Genomic DNA, 15549 nt, shown 5'->3' on the forward strand with positions numbered 1-15549 from the left:
GGCTTCACAGGGTTACCAAACATTCCGAGAAGAATTGAAACCATTCCTGCTCAAACTCTTCCTAAAAATTGAAGAGCAGGGAATACTCCATAACTCTTTCTTCAAGACCAACAGTACCCTCATACCAAAGCCAGACAAGAAAAGAAAGTTACATACCAATATCCCTTATGAATACAGACGCAAAAATCCTCAACAAAATACTAGCAAACTGAATCCAACAACACATTAAAAGAATTATACACCATGGTGGTTTGAAGCTGTGAAGTGCCCCAGAAAAAGCGATGTTCTTTTGGTCCATTCCTGTGGGTATAGACCTACTGTAGGTGGGTCCTTTTGATTAGGTTATTTCAATTGAAATGTAATCCACCTCATTCGGTGGGGAAGTGTGGGGGGGTCTTGAGAAATTAAATCAAGAGAAGTTAATAGAGAAAAGCCCCAGAGAAGCTAAGAAAGGACCCACAGAATCTCCGAGAGGAAGCCACTGGAACCAGAAGCTGCAGGAATAAAAACCTGGGAGCGGAGGACCAGCAGATATTGGTCATGTGCCTTCCCATGTGACAGAGGTGTTCTGGATGCCAACAGCCTGTCTTCAGAGAAGATATGGCCCTGTTGATGCCTTAATTGGGAAATTCTGATGGACTTAGACTGCAAATTGTTAAGTTAATAAATCCTCATTTTAAAATACAGTTCATTTCTGGTATATTGCATTTCGTCAGCTTTAGCAAACTGAAACATACACTGTGATCAAGTGGGATCTATCCCAGGTATGCAGGCATGGTTCAACATAAGAAAATCAAGTAATGAAATACATACACCACATTAACAGAATGAAGGGAGGACTCACATGATCATCTCAACTGACATAGAAAAGGCAGTTGACAAAATTCAGCAATGCTTTTTCATAAAAACACTTAGAAAACTAGGAATAGAAGGAAATTTTCTCAACATGATAAAGGGCATATATCAAAAACCCACAGCTAACATCCTATTCAATGCTGAAAGACTGAAAACTTTCTCTCTAAGATCTGGAACAAGAAAAGATGCCCATTATCACCACTGTTAGTCAACACCATGCTGGAAATTTTAGCCAGAGCAATTAGCCAAGAAAAATGAAATGCATCCAAATTGGAGAGGAAGAGTAAAAATTTCCCTATTTGTAGATGACATGATCTTATATACAGGAAATCCTGACAAATCCACGCCAAAGCTCCTAAGGCTAATTCAGCAAAGTGGCAGGGTATAAGATTAACACTTAAAAATCAGTATTGTTTCTGTACAGTAGTAATGAACTATCAGAAGAAGAAATCAGGAGAAAATTTCCATTTATTATAAATAAATAAAGAGTCAAATATCCAGGAATAAATTCAACCAAGGATGTAGAGGATTTGTACACAATAAAAAACTACAAAGCATTGCTAAAAGAAATCAAAGAAGGGCTAAATAAACGACAGGACATTCTGTAATAAAACTAAATATTGTTAGGATGTCAATTCTAACCAAAGTGATATACAGATTCAACACAATCCTAATCAAATTCTAATAGTCTTCTTTGCGGAAATGGAAAAGCCAATCATAAAATTTATACAGAGGGGTTAGGGGCCCCAAATAGCCAAAGCCATCTTGAAAAAGAAGAGTGAAGGACTTTGTGTTGGGAAATGGTTTCTTAGACCTTACTCCCAAAACACAAGCAACAAAAGAAAAAATAGATGTGGCGTAATCAAAATTAAAAACTTTTGTACATCAAAGGACTTTATCATGAAAGTAAAATGACAACCTACACAGTGGGAGATATTTGAAAACCACATAACCAATAATAATTTAATATCCAGAATATATAAAGAAATCCTAAAACTCAACAACAAAAAGACAAACAACCCAATTTAAAAATAGGCAAAATGACTTGAATAAACATTTCTCCAAAGAATACATACAAATGGCCAAAAAACACATGAAAAGATACTCAACATTATTAACCATTAGGGAAATGAAAATCAAACCACAATGAGATACCATTTCCCACCCACTAGAATGGCTACTATGAAAAAACCAGAAAATTACAAGTGTTGGGGAGGATGTGGAGAAATGGGAACACTCATTCATTGTTGGTGGGAATGTAAAATGGTCTAGCCACTGTGGAAGACAGTTTGGCAGTTTCTCAGATTGACCCAGCAATCCCACTTCTAGGTATATATGCAAAAAAAAAAAAAAAAATTGAAAACAGGGACTCGAACAGATATTTGCACACCAATGTTCATAATGGCGTTATTCACAATTGCCAGAAGATGGAAGCAACCCAAGTATCTATCAACCGATGAATGGATAAACAAAATGTGGTATATACACACAATGGAATATTATTCATCCATAAAAAGAAGTTCTTATGCACACACCAATATGGATGAACCTTGAAGACATCATGTTGAGTGAAATATGTCAGACACAAAAGGACAAATATTACATGATCTCCCGGATATGAAATAATTAGAATAAGCAAACTCAAAGAGTCAGAATCTAGAATACAGGTTACCAAGGGATGGGTTAGGGGATGAGAATAGAGATTTAAGGCTTAAAATGTACAGTTTTTGTTTGGGATGACAGAAAAGTTTTGGTGAGGGTAGCACAACTTTGTAAACATAATTAACACCACTGAGTTATATATATGAATGTGGTTAAAACAGGAAATTTAGGTTGTATATATGTTACTAGAATAAAAATTTAAAAATACAAATCCATGAGACTGTACAACACAAGCAGTTAACTCTAAGTTAATAAATCATAATTCATAGTACAATTATAAAAATGTTCTTTCATCAATGGAATAAATACATCATACTAATACAAGTTTTTAACAATGGGGGTGGTATAGGGGGACACTGTATTTATACATGATTCTTCTGTAAACCCACAACTTCTGTAGCTCTTGGAAAGGAAAAAAGTTTCATCCAGCCATCTCAGTTAAGTAACTTTTTCCTACACTTAAAAAAAATATAGACTGGCAGTGTGAGCCCATTCATTTCCAGAAAGATATTGGACGTAGCTCCCACTGCTTTCTCTGTGCTTACTTGCAGCAAATACAATAGTCCATGCACTTCTCAATTACAGGGGCGAAGTATTAACTTAAAACGTCTGTTGAAAAACCATGAGACACTCGCACCATCATGACTGTGAATCTTCCTCCTTCTGCTCAGAAGGAAGAGCTGCCGGGGACCAGCCTCTCACTCTGTGCCTGGAACTGTGCCGTGACCTTCACAAACGTCTCACTAGATCCATACAGCCACCCTGGAAATGAGACTGGTATCCCTGTTTTTTTAGATAAGGGGATCAGAGGGGTTATATGCCAAAGCCACAGACAGAGCTCTAAGTGTTCAGAACACAGAACCAAATATGTCCAACTGCCAAGCTTGTGCTTGTAGCTGCTTCAATACTCTTTGTGGCAGGCATCCCTGAGATTTTCTGAGAAGGAACATTGGCCAGAGATAATGGGGATAATGGACACATCATCCACCATGTGCTCAGCTTCCAGCTATTTCCAACTTCAGTGTTGGGGAACTTGTCTACATAACAGATCCCCAGGTCCCATCTCAAAAGATGGTGGAGGTGGGAGTCTCGGAATGGCATTCGTGGCAATTACCCCCACATGACCGTGATTCAGGAAACCATGGATGACATCACCTGGGTCAGCAACTTATGAGGTGCTGGGCTCAGGACATCACCAGCCAGCAGGGATGGGTCAGCAAGTTTAGACTGAATCACAGGTCTCAGGAAACAATACTTAGGAGCAATGCTGATTCCATTTCTTTCTATTCTATTCCATTTTTAAGAAAGTTAAATTGTGACCCACTAAACTGATTTCACAACACTAACGGATCACAACCTATGGATTTAAAACACTGTGGTCTGGGTATTCTATTCTTATTTTCTAATTTAAGCCTCACAACCCTCAGAAGTAGGGGATAATACTGTATCTCCATTTTACAGATGAGAAAAACGAGGCTCAGGAATGTTAAGTAATTTGTCCAAAATCACAGAGGCAGGTACGGGGTCTGAACTCGAGCATGTCAGAATCCAAAGCCCCCTCTCATTCTGTAAAAATCATCTGCCCCTCACAGATCTTGCACAATGCTGTGAAAAGCAGGTTTGCTCCAGAAACGCTGTGGACCAAATCCCGGGCCGGGTCCCATATTCCCTTGATGCTAATACACGATTGACTACAATTCACACCCTCTAGGGACTAATGGTGGGGGAAAAGGTGGTGGGAGAAACTACCTTAAATGTACACATACGTCCAATCACAAGGTGTATCTTTAGCTAACAAAGGGTCACTAAGAGCTGCAGAAACTGGCACCTAGCCAATCTATCCTGGACGCCTGATATAACCACAAAGATCCTGGATATCGGCCCAGAAGGGGAACAAACACTGCTATTTTAAGTTCCCTTAGTTTTTGCTCTGCATGGAAATCTGTGTTGGAAGTAGGTAAATGCTGGGTCAGAAAACTAAATGTGAGAGCCCGAACAGATTTGTGACTCCCCTGGTCCCACCCCTTTGGGTCACAGATAAGGAAACGAGCCCCAAACCGATTCGAGGCCTTGCCCAGTTCTCGCTCTCCCCATCTGGAACAGCACCACACTCCCAGCTCAGGCAAGAGTCCTCCAAGACCAGAATCCTCCACTCACTAACAAGGACAACTTCCCGCACTCGCACATCACCAAGCACATTCGCACCGGCCACGGCAGTGTCGGTCACTCCACTCTGTGGAGCAGGGAAGTGAAGCTCAGGAAGGACAAGCGGCCAGCCCAAAGACGCCCAGCCGGCAGGGCTGAGCTGGAGCCAGGACCCTGTGCTGGGACTCCAATTCAGTAACAGCGAAAGATGAAAGGATCATGAAGATCACACGGCTAAGTCTTTACAGGGGTAGCAATGAAAAATGTTGGAGGCCACTTAAACCTCAGATGCTTCACAATTTTTTAAAAACCCTTCTAAGAGAGGTTAACCATTAGCTTCAAGAGGCAGTGTGCTTTCCTTAAGTCGATTTCACAATGAATTACATCAAATCCTGTGAATTTAAAACACTCTCTAGAGCTGGGGGAGGACACAGAGGTCCTGGACTTCCTCACCTGGATTGTTGCTGATATTCTCACAAATATTAGGAATGACAGCTTGACATGCTGAGCCCTCTGTCTTGGGGCTGACCCCTATGAAGCTTGTTACTGAAAAGGAGAGGCTACACCTGCTTATAACTGTGCCTAAGAATCTCCCCGAGTCCCTCTTTGTTGCTCAGATGTGGTCTCTCTCTCTAGCTAAGCCACCTTGGGGGGTGATCTTGCTGCCCTCTCCACTATGTGGGATCTGACTCAGGGGTGTAAATCTCCCTGGCAACGCAGGATATAACTCCCAGGGATGAATCTGGACCTGGCATCGTGGGATTGAGAACATCTTCTTGACCAAAAGGGGGATGCAAAATGAAACGAAATAAAGCTTCAGTGGCTGAGAGATTTCAAATGGAGTCGAGAGGTCACTCTGGTGGACACTCTTACGCACTATATAGATAACACTTTTTAGGTTTCAATGTACTGGAATAGCTAGAAGTAAATACCTGAAACTACCAAACTCCAACCCAGTAGCCTTGACTCTTGAAGACAATTGTATAACAATGCAGCTTACAAGGGGGAGCAGTGCGATTGTGAAAACCCTGTGGATCGCACTCCATTTATCCAGTGTATGGATGGATGAGTAGAAAAATGGGGACAAAACCTAAATGAAAAATAAAGTGGGATGGGGGGGGATTGGGGTGTTCTTTTTTTATTCTGATTCTGATTCTTTCTGGTGCAAGCAAAATGTCCGAAAATAGATTGGGGTGATGAATGCACAACTATAAGATGGTACTGTGAACAGATGATCGTACACCCTGGATGAGCGTATGGTATGTGAATACATCTCAATAAAAAAAATTAATTAAAAAAAAAAACACTCTCGAGTCAGGTGTTACATCTTGGTGAAATCACCACCAAAAATTCACCTTCAAATGTCCATCAACAAAGCAGATCTGTTTAGGACTAAGGCCAATCAGGCCAAAGTGTAAAGGATAATACTGACTGTGTTATAAAACTTCAACTTCTGTGTAAGACCAGGGGAAGAGATGTTTATTTGGTGCAGGATCTAAATAATTTAACTTGTATGGTTAGTTTATTCAAACACCATAATTACATGGAACTTTGAGTAGGAAGTAAGATCTGATAGGTTTGTACAGGTTAGTGTGAAATCCCAAAACATCCCAAAGTAATTTGGGCAGAAAATAAAAATGTATTTGCAGGGACCCCTGAGGAACTGGGGGGAAATATGGAAATATTAAACTTCCCCACTTGGGTTATTACTATGTTCTTGCAAGCATTGAGGACTACCAATTTGGTAGCCAAGGCCTCAATGTTGAGGCTTGCCCTTATGAAGCTCATTGCTGCAAAAGAGAGGCTGAACTTGCTTATAATTGTGCGTAAGAGTCACCTCCAGAGAACCTCTTTTGTTGCTCAGATGTGGCCTGTCTCTCCCGAAGCCCACTCGGCAGGTAAACTCACTGCCCTCCCCCCTACGTGGGACCTGACTCCCAGGACTGTAAATCTCCCTGGCAATGCAGGACATGACTCCTGGGGATGAGCCTGGACCCAGCATCATGAGGTTGAGAAAATCTTCTTGGCCAAAATGGGGACAAGAAATGAAACAAAATAAAGTTTCAGGGGCTGAGAGATTTCAAATGGAGTTGAGCAGTCACTCTGGAGGGTATTCTTATGCACTATATAGATATCCCTTTTCAGTTTTTAGTGTATTGCAATAGCTAGAAGGAAATACCTGAAACTTTCAAATTGCAACCCAGTAACCTTGATTCTTGAAGATTATTGTATAACTATGTAGCTTACATGGTGTGACTTTGTGATTGCAAAAACCTATGGCTGGAGGCGGGGCAAGATGGCAGACTGGTGAGCTGTAAGTTTTAGTTACTCCTCCAGGAAAGTAGATAAAAAGCCAGGAACTGCGTGGACTGGACACCACAGAGCAATCTGTCTTTGGGCATACTTCATACAACACTCATGAAAACGTGGAACTGCTGAGATCAGCGAAATCTGTAAGTTTTTGCGGCCAGGGGACCCGCGCCCCTCCCTGCCAGGCTCAGTCCCAGGGGAGGAGGGGCTGTCAGCTCCGGGAAGGAGACGGGAGAACTGCAGTGGCTGCTCTTATCGAAAACTCATTCTACTGATTCAAACTCCAACCATAGATAGACTGAGACCAGACACCAGAGACTCTGAGAGCAGCCAGCCCAGCAGAGAGGAGACAGGCATAGAAAAAAAACAACACGAAAAACTCCAAAATAAAAGCAGAGGATTTTTGGAGTTCTGGTGAACACAGAAAGGGGAAGGGTGGAGCTCAGGCCTTGAGGCGCATATGCAAATCCCGAAGCAAAGCTGATCTTTCTGCCCTGTGGACCTTTCCTTAATGGCCCTGGTTGCTTTGTCTATTAGCATTTCAATAACCCATTAGATCTCTGAGGAGGGCCGTTTTTTTTTTGTTGTTGTTGTTTTTTTTTTTTTTTTTTTAAATCCTTTTTGCTTTTTCTAAAACAATTACTCTAAGAAGCTCAATACAGAAAGCTTCAAAGAATTGCAATTTGGGCACGTCAAGTCAAGAGCAGAACTAAGAGAGCTCTGAGACAAAAGGCAATAATCCAGTGGCTGAGAAAATTCACTAAACAACACAACTTCCCAAGAAAAGGGGGGTGTCCGCTCACAGCCACCATCCTGGTGGACAGGAAACACTCCTGCCCATCGCCAGCCCCATAGCCCAGAGCTGCCCCAGATAACCCAGTGTGACGGAAGTGCTTCAAATAACAGGCACACACAACAAAACTGGGCGTGGACATTAGCCTTCCCTGCAACCTCAGCTGAATGTCCCAGAGCTGGGAAGGTGGAGCAGTGTGAATTAACAAAGCCCCATTCAGCCATCATTTGAGCAGACTGGGAGCCTCCCTACACAGCCCAGCAGCCCAGAACTGCCCTGGGGGGACGGCACTCACCTGTGACATAGCACAGTCATCCCTCAACAGAGGACCCGGGGTGCACAGCCTGGAAGAGGGGCCCACTTGCAAGTCTCAGGAGCCATACGCCAATACCAAAGACTTGTGGGTCAGTGGCAGAGACAAACTGTGGCAGGACTGAACTGAAGGATTAGACTATTGCAGCAGCTTTAAAACTCTAGGATCACCAGGGAGATTTGATTGTTAGGGCCACGCCCCCGCCCCGACTGCCCAGAAACACGCCCCACATACAGGGCAGGCAACACCAACTACACACGCAAGATTGGTACACCAATTGGGCCCCACAAGACTCACTCCCCCACTCACCAAAAAGGCTAAGCAGGGGAGATCTGGCTTGTGGAGAACAGGTGGCTCGTGGATGCCACCTGCTGGTTAGTTAGAGAAAGTGTACTCCACGAAGCTGTAGATCTGATAAATTAGAGATAAGGACTTCAATAGGTCTACAAACGCTAAAAGAACCCTATCAAGTTCAGCAAATGCCACGAGGCCAAAAACAACAGAAAATTATAAAGCATATGAAAAAACCAGACGATATGGATAACCCAAGCCCAAGCACCCAAATCAAAAGACCAGAAGAGACACAGCACCTAGAGCAGCTACTCAAAGAACTAAAGATGAACAATGAGACCATAGTACGGGATATGAAGGAAATCAAGAAGACCCTAGAAGAGCATAAAGAAGACATTGCAAGACTAAATAAAAAAATGGATGATCTTATGGAAATTAAAGAAACTGTTGACCAAATTAAAAAGATTCTGGACACTCATAGTACAAGACTAGAGGAAGTTGAACAACGAATCAGTGACCTGGAAGATGACAGAATGGAAAATGAAAGCATAAAAGAATGGGGAAAAAAATTGAAAAACTCGAAATGGACCTCAGGGATATGATAGATAATATGAAACGTCCAAATATAAGACTCATTGGTGTCCCAGAAGGGGAAGAAAAGGGTAAAGGTCTAGGAAGAGTATTCAAAGAAATTGTTGGGGAAAACTTCCCAAATCTTCTAAACAACATAAATACACAAATCATAAATGCTCAGCGAACTCCAAATAGAATAAATCCAAAAAAACCCACTCCGAGACATATACTGATCACACTGTCAAACATAGAAGAGAAGGAGCAAGTTCTGAAAGCAGCAAGAGAAAAGCAATTCACCACATACAAAGGAAACAGCATAAGACTAAGTAGTGACTACTCAGCAGCCACCATGGAGGCGAGAAGGCAGTGGCACGATATATTTAAAATTCTGAGTGAGAGGAATTTCCAGCCAAGAATACTTTATCCAGCAAAGCTCTCCTTCAAATTTGAGGGAGAGCTTAAATTTTTCACAGACAAAGAAATGCTGAGAGAATTTGCTAACAAGAGACCTGCCCTACTGGAGATACTAAAGGGAGCCCTACAGACAGAGAAACAAAGACAGGACAGAGAGACTTGGAGAAAGGTTCAGTACTAAAGAGATTCGGTATGGGTACAATAAAGGATATTAATAGAGAGAGGGAAAAATATGGCAAACATAATCCAAAGGATAAGATGGGCGATTCAAGAAATGCCTTCACGGTTTTAACGTTGAATGTAAATGGATTAAACTCCCCAATTAAAAGATATAGATTCGCAGAATGGATCAAAAAAAATGAACCATCAATATGTTGCATACAAGAGACTCATCTTAGACACAGGGACACAAAGAAACTGAAAGTGAAAGGATGGAAAAAAATATTTCATGCAAGCTACAGCCAAAAGAAAGCAGGTGTAGCAATATTAATCTCAGATAAAATAGACTTCAAATGCAGGGATGTTTTGAGAGACAAAGAAGGCCACTACATACTAATAAAAGGGGCAATTCAGCAAGAAGAAATAACAATCGTAAATGTCTATGCACCCAATCAAGGTGCCACAAAATACATGAGAGAAACACTGGCAAAACTAAAGGAAGCAATTGATGTTTCCACAATAATTGTGGGAGACTTCAACACATCACTCTCTCCTATAGATAGATCAACCAGACAGAAGACCAATAAGGAAATTGAAAACCTAAACAATCTCATAAATGAATTAGATTTAACAGACATCTACAGGACATTACATCCCAAATCACCAGGATACACATACTTTTCTAGTGCTCACGGAACTTTCTCCAGAATAGATCATATGCTGGGACATAAAACAAGCCTCAATAAATTTAAAAAGATTGAAATTATTCAAAGCACATTCTCTGACCACAATGGAATACAATTAGAAGTCAATAACCATCAGAGACTTAGAAAATTCACAAATACGTGGAGGTTAAACAACACACTCCTAAACAATCAGTGGGTTAAAGAAGAAATAGCAAGAGAAATTGCTAAATATATAGAGATGAATGAAAATGAGAACACAACATACCAAAACCTATGGGATGCAGCAAAAGCAGTGCTAAGGGGGAAATTTATAGCACTAAACGCATATATTAAAAAGGAAGAAAGAGCCAAAATCAAAGAACTAATGGATCAACTGAAGAAGCTAGAAAATGAACAGAAAACCAATCCTAAACCAAGTACAAGAAAAGAAATAACAAGGATTAAAGCAGAAATAAATGACATAGAGAACAAAAAAACAATAGAGAGGATAAATACCACCAAAAGTTGGTTCTTTGAGAAGATCAACAAGATTGACAAGCCCCTAGCTAGACTGACAAAATCAAAAAGAGAGAAGACCCATATAAACAAAATAATGAATGAAAAAGGTGACATAACTGCAGATCCTGAAGAAATTAAAAAAATTATAAGAGGATATTATGAACAACTGTATGGCAACAAACTGGATAATGTAGAGGAAATGGACAATTTCCTGGAAACATATGAACAACCTAGACTGACCAGAGAAGAAATAGAAGACCTCAACCAACCCATCACAAGCAAAGAGATCCAATCAGTCATCAAAAATCTTCCCACAAATAAATGCCCATGGCCAGATGGCTTCACAGGGGAATTCTACCAAACTTTCCAGAAAGAACTGACACCAATCTTACTCAAACTCTTTCAAAACATTGAAGAAAATGGAACACTACCTAACTCATTTTATGAAGCTAACATCAATCTAATACCAAAACCAGGCAAAGATGCTACAAAAAAGGAAAACTACCGGCCAATCTCCCTAATGAATATAGATGCAAAAATCCTCAACAAAATACTTGCAAATCGAATCCAAAGACACATTAAAAAAATCATACACCATGACCAAGTGGGGTTCATTCCAGGCATGCAAGGATGGTTCAACATAAGAAAAACAATCAATGTATTACAACACATTAAAAACTCGAAAGGGAAAAATCAATTGATCATCTCAATAGATGCTGAAAAAGCATTTGACAAAATCCAACATCCCTTTTTGATAAAAACACTTCAAAAGGTAGGAATTGAAGGAAACTTCCTCAACATGATAAAGAGCATATATGAAAAACCCACAGCCAGCATAGTACTCAATGGTGAGAGACTGAAAGCCTTCCCTCTAAGATCAGGAACAAGACAAGGATGCCCGCTGTCACCACTGTTATTCAACATTGTGCTGGAAGTGCTAGCCAGGGCAATCCGGCAAGACAAAGAAATAAAAGGCATCCAAATTGGAAAAGAAGAAGTAAAACTGTCATTGTTTGCAGATGATATGATCTTATATCTAGAAAACCCTGAGAAATCAACGATACACCTACTAGAGCTAATAAACAAATTTAGCAAAGTAGCGGGATACAAGATTAATGCACATAAGTCAGTAATGTTTCTATATGCTAGAAATGAACAAACTGAAGAGACAATCAAGAAAAAGATACCATTTTCAATAGCAACTAAAAAAATCAAGTACCTAGGAATAAACTTAACCAAAGATGTAAAAGACCTATACAAAGAAAACTACATAACTCTACTAAAAGAAATAGAAGGGGACCTTAAAAGATGGAAAAATAATCCATGTTCATGGATAGGAAGGCTAAATGTCATTAAGATGTCAATTCTACCCAAACTCATCTACAGATTCAATGCAATCCCAATCAAAATTCCAACAACCTACTTCGCAGACCTGGAAAAGCTAGTTATCAAATTTATTTGGAAAGGGAAGATGCCTTGAATTGCTAAAGACACTCTAAAAAAGAAAAACGAAGTGGGAGGACTTACACTCCCTGACTTTGAAGCTTATTATAAAGCCACAGTTGCCAAAACAGCATGGTACTGGCACAAAGATAGACATATAGATCAATGGAATCGAATTGAGAATTCAGAGATAGACCCTCAGATCTATGGCCGACTGATCTTTGATAAGGCCCCCAAAGTCACCGAACTGAGCCATAATGGTCTTTTCAACAAATGGGGCTGGGAGAGTTGGATATCCATATCCAAAAGAATGAAAGAGGACCCCTACCTCACCCCCTACACAAAAATTAACTCAAAATGGACCAAAGATCTCAATATAAAAGAAAGTACCATAAAACTCCTAGAAGATAATGTAGGAAAACATCTTCAAGACCTTGTATTAGGCGGCCACTTCCTAGACTTTACACCCAAAGCACAAGCAACAAAAGAGAAAATAGATAAATGGGAACTCCTCAAGCTTAGAAGTTTCTGCACCTCAAAGGAATTTCTCAAAAAGGTAAAGAGGCAGCCAACTCAATGGGAAAAAATTTTTGGAAACCATGTATCTGACAAAAGACTGATATCTTGCATATACAAAGAAATCCTACAACTCAATGACAATAGTACAGACAGCCCAATTATAAAATGGGCAAAAGATATGAAAAGACAGTTCTCTGAAGAGGAAATACAAATGGCCAAGAAACACATGAAAAAATGTTCAGCTTCACTAGCTATTAGAGAGATGCAAATTAAGACCACAATGAGATACCATCTAACACCGGTTAGAATGGCTGCCATTAAACAAACAGGAAACTACAAATGCTGGAGGGGATGTGGAGAAATTGGAACTCTTATTCATTGTTGGTGGGACTGTATAATGGTTCAGCCACTCTGGAAGTCAGTCTGGCAGTTCCTTAGAAAACTAGATATAGAGCTACCATTCGATCCAGCGATTGCACTTCTCGGTATATACCCGGAAGATCGGAAAGCGGTGACACGAACAGATATCTGCACGCCAATGTTCATAGCAGCATTATTCACAATTGCCAAGAGTTGGAAACAACCCAAATGTCCTTCAACAGATGAGTGGATAAATAAAATGTGGTATATACACACGATGGAATACTACGCGGCAGTAAGAAGGAACGATCTGGTGAAACATATGACAACATGGATGAACCTTGAAGACATAATGCTGAGCGAAATAAGCCAGGCACAGAAAGAGAAATATTATATGCTACCACTAATGTGAACTTTCAAAAATGTAAAACAAATGGTTTATAATGTAGAATGTAGGGGAACTAGCAGTAGAGAGCAATTAAGGAAGGGGGAACAATAATCCAAGAAGAACAGATAAGCTATTTAACGTTCTGGGGATGCCCAGAAATGACTATGGTCTGTTAATTTCTGATGGATGTAGTAGGAACAAGTTCACTGAAATGTTGCTATATTATGTAACTTTCTTGGGGTAAAGTAGGAACATGTTGGAAGTTAAGCAGTTATCTTAGGTTAGTTGTCTTTTTCTTACTCCCTTGTTATGGTCTCTTTGAAATGTTCTTTTATTGTATGTTTGTTTTCTTTTTAACTTTTTTTTTCATACAGTTGATTTAAAAAAGAAGGGAAAGTTAAAAAAAAAAAAAAGAAAGAAAGAAAAAAGACAAACAAGGAAAAAAAAAAAAAAAGATGTAGTGCCCCCTTGAGGAGCCTGTGGAGAATGCAGGGGTATTCGCCTACCCCACCTCCATGGTTGCTAACATGACCACAGACATAGGGGACTGGTGGTTTGATGGGTTGAGCCCTCTACCATAAGTTTTACCCTTGGGAAGACGGTTGCTGCAAAGGAGAGGCTAGGCCTCCCTGTATTTGTGCCTAAGAGTCTCCTCCTGAATGCCTCTTTGTTGCTCAGATGTGGCCCTCTCTCTCTGGCTAAGCCAACTTGAAAGGTGAAATCACTGCCCTCCCCTCTACGTGGGATCAGACACCCAGGGAAGTGAATCTCCCTGGCAACGTGGAATATGACTCCCGGGGAGGAATGTAGACTCGGCATCGTGGGATGGAGAACATCTTCTTGACCAAAAGGGGGATGTGAAAGGAAATGAAATAAGCTTCAGTGGCAGAGAGATTCCAAAACGAGCCGAGAGATCACTCTGGTGGGCACTCTTACGCACACTTTAGACAACCTTTTTTAGGTTCTAAAGAATTGGGGTAGCTGGTGGTGGATACCTGAAACTATTAAACTACAACCCAGAACCCATGAATCTCGAAGACAGTTGTATAAAAATGTAGCTTATGAGGGGTGACAGTGGGATTGAGAATGCCATAAGGACCAAACTCCACTTTGTCTAGTTTATGGATGGATGTGTAGAAAAGTAGGGGAAGGAAACAAACAGACAAAAGTACCCAGTGTTCTTTTTTACTTCAATTGCTCTTTTTCACTCTAATTATTATTCTTGTTATTTTTGTGCGTGTGCTAATGAAGGTGTCAGGGATTGATTTAGGTGATGAATGTACAACTATGTAATGGTACTGTAAACAATCGAAAGTACAATTTGTTTTGTATGACTGCGTGGTATGTGAATATATCTCAATAAAATGATGATTAAAAAAAAAAACAAAAAAAAAAAACCTATGGCTCACACTCCCTTTATCCAGTGTTTGGACAGATGAGTAGAAAACCGGGGACAAAAATTAAATGAACAATAGGGTGGAATGGGGGATGGAGGGATGGAATGTTTTGAGTGTTCTTTTATACTTTTATTTTTATTCTTATTTTTATCTTTTTTGGAGCAAAGAAAATGTTTAAAAATTGATTGTAGTGAGAATGCACAACTATATGATGGTACTGTGAACAACTGACTGTGCATTGTGGATGACTGTATGGCATGTGACTACATCTCAATAAAACTGAATTTTAAAAAAGTCCATCAACTGATGAATGGATAAATAAAATATGGCATATCCAGATAACGGAATATTATCCAGTCATAAAAAAAGAATAATATTCTGATACATGCTACAACATGGATGAACCTCAGAAACATTACATTATGTGAAATAAGTTAAAACCACATATTACATGATTTCATTTAGATGAAGTGTCCAGGACAGGCAAATCTATAAAGAACGGAAGTAGATTAGTGGCTGCCTAGGATGTGGGGTAGGATATGGGGTATGGAGGGATGATGGCTAAAATGTACAGGGTTTCTTTACACGGTGATGAAAATGTCCTAAAACCAACTCTGTGAATACACTAACAACCACTGAATTTTAAGAATATGAATTATATCTCAGTTAAGCTGGTACCAAATATATACATATATATGTATGTATGTACACACATACATATATCCATCTGCCCTAACTTTCCT

The 15549-nt window shown here is 40.1% G+C and overlaps 1 protein-coding gene across 1 annotated transcript in view; it reads right to left on the bottom strand.

Moving 5' to 3' along the window:
- Positions 1 to 15549, bottom strand: part of ZFAT (zinc finger and AT-hook domain containing) — a 422711-nt gene that overhangs the window by 130801 nt on the left and 276361 nt on the right.

The sequence above is a fragment of the Choloepus didactylus genome, chromosome 14 (genome assembly GCF_015220235.1).
Source record: "Choloepus didactylus isolate mChoDid1 chromosome 14, mChoDid1.pri, whole genome shotgun sequence".
Taxonomy (NCBI): Eukaryota; Metazoa; Chordata; class Mammalia; order Pilosa; family Megalonychidae; genus Choloepus; species Choloepus didactylus.